The sequence below is a fragment of the Palaemon carinicauda genome, chromosome 9 (genome assembly GCF_036898095.1).
Source record: "Palaemon carinicauda isolate YSFRI2023 chromosome 9, ASM3689809v2, whole genome shotgun sequence".
Lineage (NCBI taxonomy): Eukaryota > Metazoa > Arthropoda > Malacostraca > Decapoda > Palaemonidae > Palaemon > Palaemon carinicauda.
In genome coordinates, this window is record NC_090733.1 from 127026195 (window position 1) to 127036194 (window position 10000).

At 38.3% G+C, this 10000-nt stretch overlaps 1 pseudogene; it reads left to right on the plus strand.

Annotated features, from left to right (window-relative positions):
- LOC137646623 (large neutral amino acids transporter small subunit 1-like) overlaps positions 1–10000 on the plus strand; it is an 82700-nt pseudogene that overhangs the window by 56261 nt on the left and 16439 nt on the right.

Sequence of the window (10000 nt, forward strand, 5' to 3'; positions counted from 1 at the left end):
TCTCTCTCTCTCGAACAGACATATGCTCTTGCCAAAACCGAAATTTGAGACCATTTTTCGTTTAATTTCTCTTGTTTATTTCCTTGTTATTCCCCCCCCTCTCTCTCTCTCTCTCTCTCTCTCTCTCTCTCTCTCTCTCTCTCTCTCTCTCTCTCTCTCTCTCTCTCTCTCTCTATTCGTTTTAATGTATGAATAACTATCCTTCCAATGAAGGAAATTTTTTTCTTTTTGAAGTTTTCGAGTGATTCCAAAAAAAAAAACAGTTTCAAACTGTCAGATGTCTTTTTTTTTATGTTTTTTCTTTTCTTTGACAAGATTTCGATCATGCGACTAACAAGTTTTTTTTTTTTTTTTGACAAGCATCCAATCATGCGACTTACGATTTCAAAGACAGGTGTTCTTTTGATGCTTTTATTTTAAATCACGTATTGTACAAAGGACGTCCCAATCCAATGCAATCGTTTTACTTCCTACACTCCGTACGTGACATAGAGCTCACAGCGAAGGATAACAACACCAGTTCTCTATGAGGAAGTTTTGACGTCACTGAAGAATATCTTTTAATGATAATGAGTTCCCAAAGAGCGTCTAGAATTAGGCCAGTGAAATAGCGTCGTTATATTCAAAGCCTTAAGTAAGAACCTGCACATAAGGGCATATAACCTCAACTTGTTTTCCTACGTTTAATTGCTCATAAGGCATATTCCTTGCCAGTGGGTAAGAAAGATTACTCGAGTGCCATACTCGGATGAGATCATGGGGTCTTTCAACTCTTCTAGTGCCTTCTGGAGCCCAGTTAGACATTTGGTGAACTAATCCCTCTTGGGGAATGCAAAGAGCATGTCCAAAACCATCTCCATCTATCCCTCACCATGATCTCATCCACATATGGCATTCGAGTAATCTCTCTTATAGTTTCATTTCTAGTCCTGTCCTGTCACATAATACCCATTTTTAATTTCCTAGGGGCCTGCGCCAGAAGAGTAGAACTTGCAGGTTCTTAGCAAATATTTTAGGGCAAAATTGCTGTACCTATGCCTATATTTTTCCTATCCAAGATATTGTTACCCCTCAAAGCTAGAACAAAATGGTGGATAGTTAGCCAGGTGTGAACCATGGCCCTAGTAAATGCGAACCATTTGCTTTAGTTTTGATCCATGGTACTCAAATGGGTTCGAATCCTGTTATGGAAGGTGAAAATTTTATCGTTTATATCCCGCTCAGAAATAGGCCTCTAGGTATTAGTATATAAGAATATATGACTAACATAAGTCTCTTTTAACAGTTTATTTATGAAAGGTCTATTTTAATGTTGTTACTGTTTCAAAATATTCTATCTTGTTTATTACTTCTCATATAGTTTATTTTCCTTACTTCCTTTCCTCACAGGGCTATTTTTCCCAGTTGGAGCCCTTGGGCTTATAGCATCCTGCTATAATAATAATAATAATAATAATAATAATAAGTCTCTTTTTATAGTTTACATATGAAAGATCTACTTTAATGTTGTTACTGTTTTTAAATTATTTTGATTGTTGATTACTTCTCATATAGTTTATTTCCTTACTTCCTTTCCTTGCTGGGCTATTTTTCCCAGTTGGAGCCCTTGGGCTTATAACATCCTGCTTTCCTTACTAGCTAATAATAATAATAATAATAATAATAATAATAATAATAGTAACAATAATAATAATAATAATACAACAACTAATAATAATAATAATAACAATAATAATAATAATAATAATAATAATAGTTATAACAACAACAACAATAAATGATAATAATAATAATAATAATAATAACAATAATAATAATAATAATAATGTATCTATATATGAGTCTATGTATAACCTTTCCCTAGAATCTTTCTCACTAACCCCTATGTCCATTGCCAGGTCATACAGAGCACCTAGACCGCGCCTGGGAAGGGGGAGCACAACATAGGAGGCCTGGCGCTGGCACTATACTCGGGCCTCTTCGCTTACGGCGGATGGAATTACCTGAATCTAGTCACGGAGGAACTCAAGGATCCTTACAGGTAGGTCCTGTGACACTGTTCTTTTTATCAGGATGCCAGAAAACTTCAAATCATTCAAAAAAAAAAAAATCTTTTTAAAGGTTTTAAAAGACCGCTCATGAATGGCTGACGCAAGGGACAGTGACATTGCCCTGTCAAGCAGGACAATGCCCTAGAGACTGGCCATATATACATGTGATCAGCGCCCAAGCCGACCCCCTCTACATCCAAGCTACACACTTTAAAATTTGCCGTAAAAAAAAAAAAAAAAAAAAAAACCGGTAAAATTCCTGTAAAAAATGTTGCCAGGCAGTTACCGTTTTAAAAACGGATATATTGACGTAAATGAGTGATATTACGGTCAACAACCCGTAAAAGATAATAACAAAGTAGGGTAAAAATGACGACCGCCGGTATTTTACTGAAATACGGCTGAGAACGGTATATTTTTACGGAGAACTTCTGATTAAAATTACGGGATTTTTTAGCAATGTAGTACCAGGTAGACGTATGGGCTCCCCCAAAACGGATCATATATTTCAGAATAATAGCATATAGGCCTATAGGATACAATTAACAATAAAAAAAATGAAGGCACTCTTCTTCTCTCTCAATAGATTATTTCCATAAAGTACCACAACGGTTTAAAAGCCGCTCATGAACGGCAGAGGCGAGGGAAAGTGACATTGCCCTAGCTAGCACAGCAAGCAAGACAATGCCCTAAAGACTGACCATACATGTGACCAACGCCCAAGGTTAGGACCAAGGTGGGCCAGGAACTGACTACTGATGACTCAGCTGGTAGACCTATAGGCTCCCACAAACCCCACAACCTTAGCTCACAGGGCTAGTGAGGTTGCTGCCACTAAAGGAACTAACGAGTTTCACAGATAATAGATGGCTATCAAGAATAACAGAATGGGTCCCTGGAGATTGAGACACGATCAGGGGAAGGCAGAGAAGACGATGGATTGACGAACTAAGAAATTTTGTGGATACAGTCTGGCATAGAGAGACCATAAACAGACAGGAGGGGAAGATCATTATTTGAGGCCTTTGTCCTGCAGTGGACTAACTGCATTATATATATATATATATATATATATATATATATATATATATATATATGTATATATATATATATATATATATATATACACATACATACATACACCTCCGACCACAAATATATGTATATATAAATAAATATAATATATGTACGTGTTAATTTGCAGATGTATTTAATACACACACATATATATATATATATATATATATATATATATATATATATATATATATATATATATATATATATATACATACACACACATCACATACTTATTTTCTAAGTCGCATATATATTTATGTGAGAGGAGAGAGACAGAGAGTATCTTCACGGTACGTTTTAATCAAACATTTTACCATAAATTCAAAATAATGGCACCTTTGAAAATACAATTCTACAAGGCAACGACAATTCTTCGTCTTACAACTTTCGCTATAAATAAATTTCAACGTCCCTTGTTCAGGACTACCAGATCTAATTTACCAGATGAATCCCTCTTAAAAAGATGGATACAATTTGTCTTGTTTTGAGACTAAACGTTAGTGTAATTGTTGTTAAATTTTTAAAAAATATCGAATATATTTACAGAATTTTTATTAATGCACACGTAAGGATTTTCAAATTTTTAGTGGGAGGGAGAATTTTTTTTTCTTTTTTTTTTGGAGGGGGGTTGGTAATTGTGATTGGAAAGGTTTTCCGCGGATATGGCACAACTGTTGTCGTATAATTGCTGTAAATGTTTTAAAAATATTGAGTGTATTTACAGAATTTTTATTAATGCATACGTAAGGATTTTCGAATTTTTGGTGGGAGAATGTTGTTGTTGTTGTCGTGTTTTTTTTTCTTTTTTTTTTTTGGAGGGGGGTTGGTAATTGTGATTGGAAAGGTTTTCCGCGGATATGGCACAACTGTTGTCGTATAACTGTTGTAGATGTTTTAAAAATATCGAGTGCTCTTACAGAATTTTCATTAACGTACACGAAAGTATTTTCGAATTTTTGGTGGGAAAATGTTGTTGTTGTTGTTGTTGTTGTTGTTGTTGTTTATGCTAACTGTAATTGGAAATGATATTCCAACGTCCCTTGTTGAAGGTCGGCCAATACTACCAGATCTAAATTACCAGGCGAACCCTTCTTAAAACGGATGGAAACAAAGTATTATTTTTGTAAAAGTTTAAAAATATTGAGTGTTTTCACAGAACTTTCATTAACGTACACGTAACGATTTTCGAGTTTTTGGAGGGAATTTTTTTTTTTTTTTTTTTTTTTTTTGGAAAGGATATTCACACGTCCCTTGTTCAAGGTCGGTCAATACTACCAGATCTAATTTACCAGACCAACCCTTCTTAAAAAGATTGATACAAAGTATTATTGTTGTAAACTAAAAAAAAATAAAAAAATATCGAGTGTTTTCACAGAACTTTCATTAATGCACACAAGGATTTTTTAAATTTTGTTTGGAGAATGTGTATGTGTTTTTTTCCTTTGCTAATTGTGATTGGAAAGGTTTCTGGTGGATATGGCACAACTGCTGTCGTATAATTATTGTAAAAGATTAAAAAATATCGGGTGTTTTTTTTACAGAATTTTCATTAACGCACATGTAAGGATTTTCGATTTTTTGGTGGGAAAATGTATTTTTGGGGGTGGTGGGTGGGGTGGGGTTAATTGTGATTGGAAAGGTTTCTGGCGGATATGGCACAACTGTTGTATAATTATTGTAAAAGATGAAAAAAATCAGGTGTTTTTTACAGAATTTTCATTAACGCACACGTAAGGATTTTCGAATTTCTGGTGGGAAAATGTATTTTTTGGGGGGTGGGGGGTGGGGGGTGGGGTGGGAGGTTAATTGTGATTGGAAAGGTTTCTGGCGGATATGGCACAACTGTTGTCGTATAATTATTGTAAAAGATTAAAAAATATCGGGTGTTTTTTTACAGAATTTTCATTAACGCACATTTAAGGATTTTCGATTTTTTGGTGGGAAAATGTATTTTTTGGGGGGTGGGGGGGGTTAATTGTGATTGGAAAGGTTTCTGGCGGATATGGCACAACTGTCGTATAATTATTGTAAAAGATTAAAAAATATCGGGTATTTTTTACAGAATTTTCATTAACGCACACGTAAGGATTTTCGAATTTCTGGTGGGAAAATGTATTTTTTGGGGGGTGGGGGGTGGGGGGTGGGGTGGGAGGTTAATTGTGATTGGAAAGGTTTCTGGCGGATATGGCACAACTGTTGTCGTATAATTATTGTAAAAGATTAAAAAATATCGGGTGTTTTTTACAGAATTTTCATTAACGCACACGTAAGGATTTTCGAATTTCTGGTGGGAAAATGTATTTTTTGGGGGGTGGGGTGGGAGGTTAATTGTGAATGGAAAGGTCTCTGGCGGCCATGGCACAACTGCTGTCGTATAATTATTGTAAAAGATAAAAAAATATCGGGTGTTTTTTTACAGAATTTTCATTAACGCACATGTAAGGAGTTTCGATTTTTCGGTGGGAAAATGTATTTTGGGGGGTGGGGTGGGAGGTTAATTGTGATTGGAAAGGTCTCTGGCGGCTATGGCACAACTGCTGTCGTATAATTATTGTAAAAGATAAAAAAATATCGGGTGTTTTTTTACAGAATTTTCATTAACGCACATGTAAGGAGTTTCGATTTTTTGGTGGGAAAATGTATTTTGGGGGGTGGGGTGGGAGGTTAATTGTGAATGGAAAGGTCTCTGGCGGCTATGGCACAACTGCTGTCGTATAATTATTGTAAAAGATTAAAAAATATCGGGTGTATTTTTACAGAATTTTCATTAACGCACACGTAAGGATTTTCGAATTTTTGGTGGGAAAATGTATTTTTTGGGGGGTGGGGGGGGGGGTGGGGTTAATTGTGATTGGAAAGGTTTCTGGGATATGGCACAACTGCTGTCGTATAATTATTGTAAAAGATTAAAAAATCAGGTATTTTTTACAGAATTTTCATTAACGCACACGTAAGGATTTTCGAATTTCTGGTGGGAAAATGTATTTTTTGGGGGTGGGGTGGGAGGTTAATTGTGATTGGAAAGGTTTCTGGCGGCTATGGCAAAACTGCTGCCGTATTTGATACGATGCACTGAATCGGAAATGCCAAGGGAGAGTGACGTCGTTTCTCAACCAAGAAGACTGTGACCATCTTACGAGTCTTCTTCATCCCTTTCCTCGTTTCATTCTGAGACCAAAGATTTTGTCTTAACAATTGGTCTTCGTTTTTCTCTAGATAGGAATTGGTTAAAAGTATCCTATGTGGTTTCTAGTATATAATGTATTTAGAGAGAGATTATTTGCTTCATTATTATTATAATTATTATTATTATTATTATTATTATTATTATTATTATTATTATTACTAGCGAAGTTACGGTTTTGTAAAATGAGCATCTGGTGTTTTACCACTGACTGATAAAATAACAAAAATCAAATAATAATTTTCTCCTATATAATTCTAATTGTCGTATATTCAAATTATGTTTTATCCGTATTTTCCGGTTATAAACGCGAATCTAATATATGATAATGAAATCTTTGAAAAAAAAAATTATAACCTATATATATATGTATATATATACATATATATATATATATATATATACATATATATATACATATATATATATATATATATATATATATATATACATATACATATATATATATATATATATATATATATATATATTATATATCTGTTTTAAAATTCTTTAGAGCTGATATGGACTTTATATTCATTTTCGGCCATAATAACCTTAAAAACCAACGTGTACATAAAATGGAAATCCCATACAAATAAACTAGCGCATATAATACACCGTGTACGTTAATTATCAAAAGTCTCATACCAAATAGACCAGAACATTCGTAAATGCATATAAGAAAGTGACCTGGCATTTACACACAGACTCCTTTACAACGAGAAAGACTGTCAAACGCCCTGACTACCCTCGCCACCTACTACAAGAAGTGACACCTCAGTGCCAATCCATACAAAACACGGCTGAACACTCCAAACAGAAAGCTAATGATCAAATGGTGTGACAAAGATCTGGAAAATCACCCCTACCCAGTCTACTTAGTTGTCACCCTTGATGAACAGGAAAATCACCCCTACCCAGTCTACTTAGGTGTCACCCTTGATGAACTGGAAAATCACCCCTACCCAGTCTACTTAGGTGTCACCCTTGATGAACTGGAAAATCACCCCTACCCAGTCTACTTAGGTGTCACCCTTGATGAACTGGAAAATCACCCCTACCCAGTCTACTTAGGTGTCACCCTTGATGAACTGGAAAATCACCCCTACCCAGTCTACTTAGGTGTCACCCTTGATGAACTGGAAAATCACCCCTACCCAGTCTACTTAGGTGTCACCCTTGATGAGCTGGAAAATCACCCCTACCCAGTCTACTTAGGTGTCACCCTTGATGAGCTGGAAAATCACCCCTACCCAGTCTACTTAGGTGTCACCCCTGATGAACTGGAAAATCACCCCTACCCAGTCTACTTAGGTGTCACCCCTGATGAACTGGAAAATCACCCCTACCCAGTCTACTTAGGTGTCACCCTTGATGAACTGGAAAATCACCCCTACCCAGTCTACTTAGGTGTCACCCTTAATGAACTGGAAAATCACCCCTACCCAGTCTACTTAGGTGTCACCCTTGATGGACTGGAAAATCACCCCTACCCAGTCTACTTAGGTGTCACCCTTGATGAACTGGAAAATCACCCCTACCCAGTCTACTTAGGTGTCACCCTTGATGAACTGGAAAATCACCCCTACCCAGTCTACTTAGGTGTCACCCTTGATGAACTGGAAAATCACCCCTACCCAGTCTACTTAGGTGTCACCCTTGATGGACTGGAAAATCACCCCTACCCAGTCTACTTAGGTGTCACCCTTGATGAACTGGAAAATCACCCCTACCCAGTCTACTTAGGTGTCACCCTTGATGAACTGGAAAATCACCCCTACCCAGTCTACTTAGGTGTCACCCTTGATGAACTGGAAAATCACCCCTACCCAGTCTACTTAGGTGTCACCCTTGATGAACTGGAAAATCACCCCTACCCAGTCTACTTAGGTGTCACCCTTGATGAACTGGAAAATCACCCCTACCCAGTCTACTTAGGTGTCACCCTTGATGAACTGGAAAATCACCCCTACCCAGTCTACTTAGGTGTCACCCTTAATGAACTGGAAAATCACCCCTACCCAGTCTACTTAGGTGTCACCCTTGATGGACTGGAAAATCACCCCTACCCAGTCTACTTAGGTGTCACCCTTGATGAACTGGAAAATCACCCCTACCCAGTCTACTTAGGTGTCACCCTTGATGAACTGGAAAATCACCCCTACCCAGTCTACTTAGGTGTCACCCTTGATGAACTGGAAAATCACCCCTACCCAGTCTACTTAGGTGTCACCCTTGATGAGCTGGAAAATCACCCCTACCCAGTCTACTTAGGTGTCACCCCTGATGAACTGGAAAATCACCCCTACCCAGTCTACTTAGGTGTCACCCCTGATGAACTGGAAAATCACCCCTACCCAGTCTACTTAGGTGTCACCCTTGATGAACTGGAAAATCACCCCTACCCAGTCTACTTAGGTGTCACCCTTGATGAACTGAAAAATCACCCCTACCCAGTCTACTTAGGTGTCACCCTTGATGAACTGGAAAATCACCCCTACCCAGTCTACTTAGGTGTCACCCTTGATGAACTGGAAAATCACCCCTACCCAGTCTACTTAGGTGTCACCCTTAATGAACTGGAAAATCACCCCTACCCAGTCTACTTAGGTGTCACCCCTGATGAACTGGAAAATCACCCCTACCCAGTCTACTTAGGTGTCACCCTTGATGAACTGGAAAATCACCCCTACCCAGTCTACTTAGGTGTCACCCTTGATGAACTGGAAAATCACCCCTACCCAGTCTACTTAGGTGTCACCCTTAATGAACTGAAAAATCACCCCTACCCAGTCTACTTATGTGTCACCCCTGATGAACTGGAAAATCACCCCTACCCAGTCTACTTAGGTGTCACCCTTGATGAACTGAAAAATCACCCCTACCCAGTCTACTTAGGTGTCACCCTTGATGAACTGGAAAATCACCCCTACCCAGTCTACTTAGGTGTCACCCTTAATGAACTGGAAAATCACCCCTACCCAGTCTACTTAGGTGTCACCCCTGATGAACTGGAAAATAACCCCTACCCAGGCTACTTAGGTGTCACCCCTGATGAACTGGAAAATCACCCCTACCCAGTCTACTTAGGTGTCACCCCTGATGAACTGGAAAATCACCCCTACCCAGTCTACTTAGGTGTCACCCTTGATGAACTGGAAAATCACCCCTACCCAGTCTACTTAGGTGTCACCCTTGATGAACTGGAAAATCACCCCTACCCAGTCTACTTAGGTGTCACCCTTAATGAACTGAAAAATCACCCCTACCCAGTCTACTTAGGTGTCACCCCTGATGAACTGGAAAATCACCCCTACCCAGTCTACTTAGGTGTCACCCTTGATGAACTGGAAAATCACCCCTACCCAGTCTACTTAGGTGTCACCCTTGATGAACTGGAAAATCACCCCTACCCAGTCTACTTAGGTGTCACCCTTGATGAACTGGAAAATCACCCCTACCCAGTCTACTTAGGTGTCACCCTTGATGAACTGGAAAATCACCCCTACCCAGTCTACTTAGGTATCACCCTTGATGAACTGGAAAATCACCCCTACCCAGTCTACTTAGGTGGCAGCCTTGATGAACTGGAAAATCACCCCTACCCAGTCTACTTAGGTGTCACCCTTGACGGACTGGAAAATCACCCCTACCCAGTCTACTTAGGTGTCACCCTTAATGA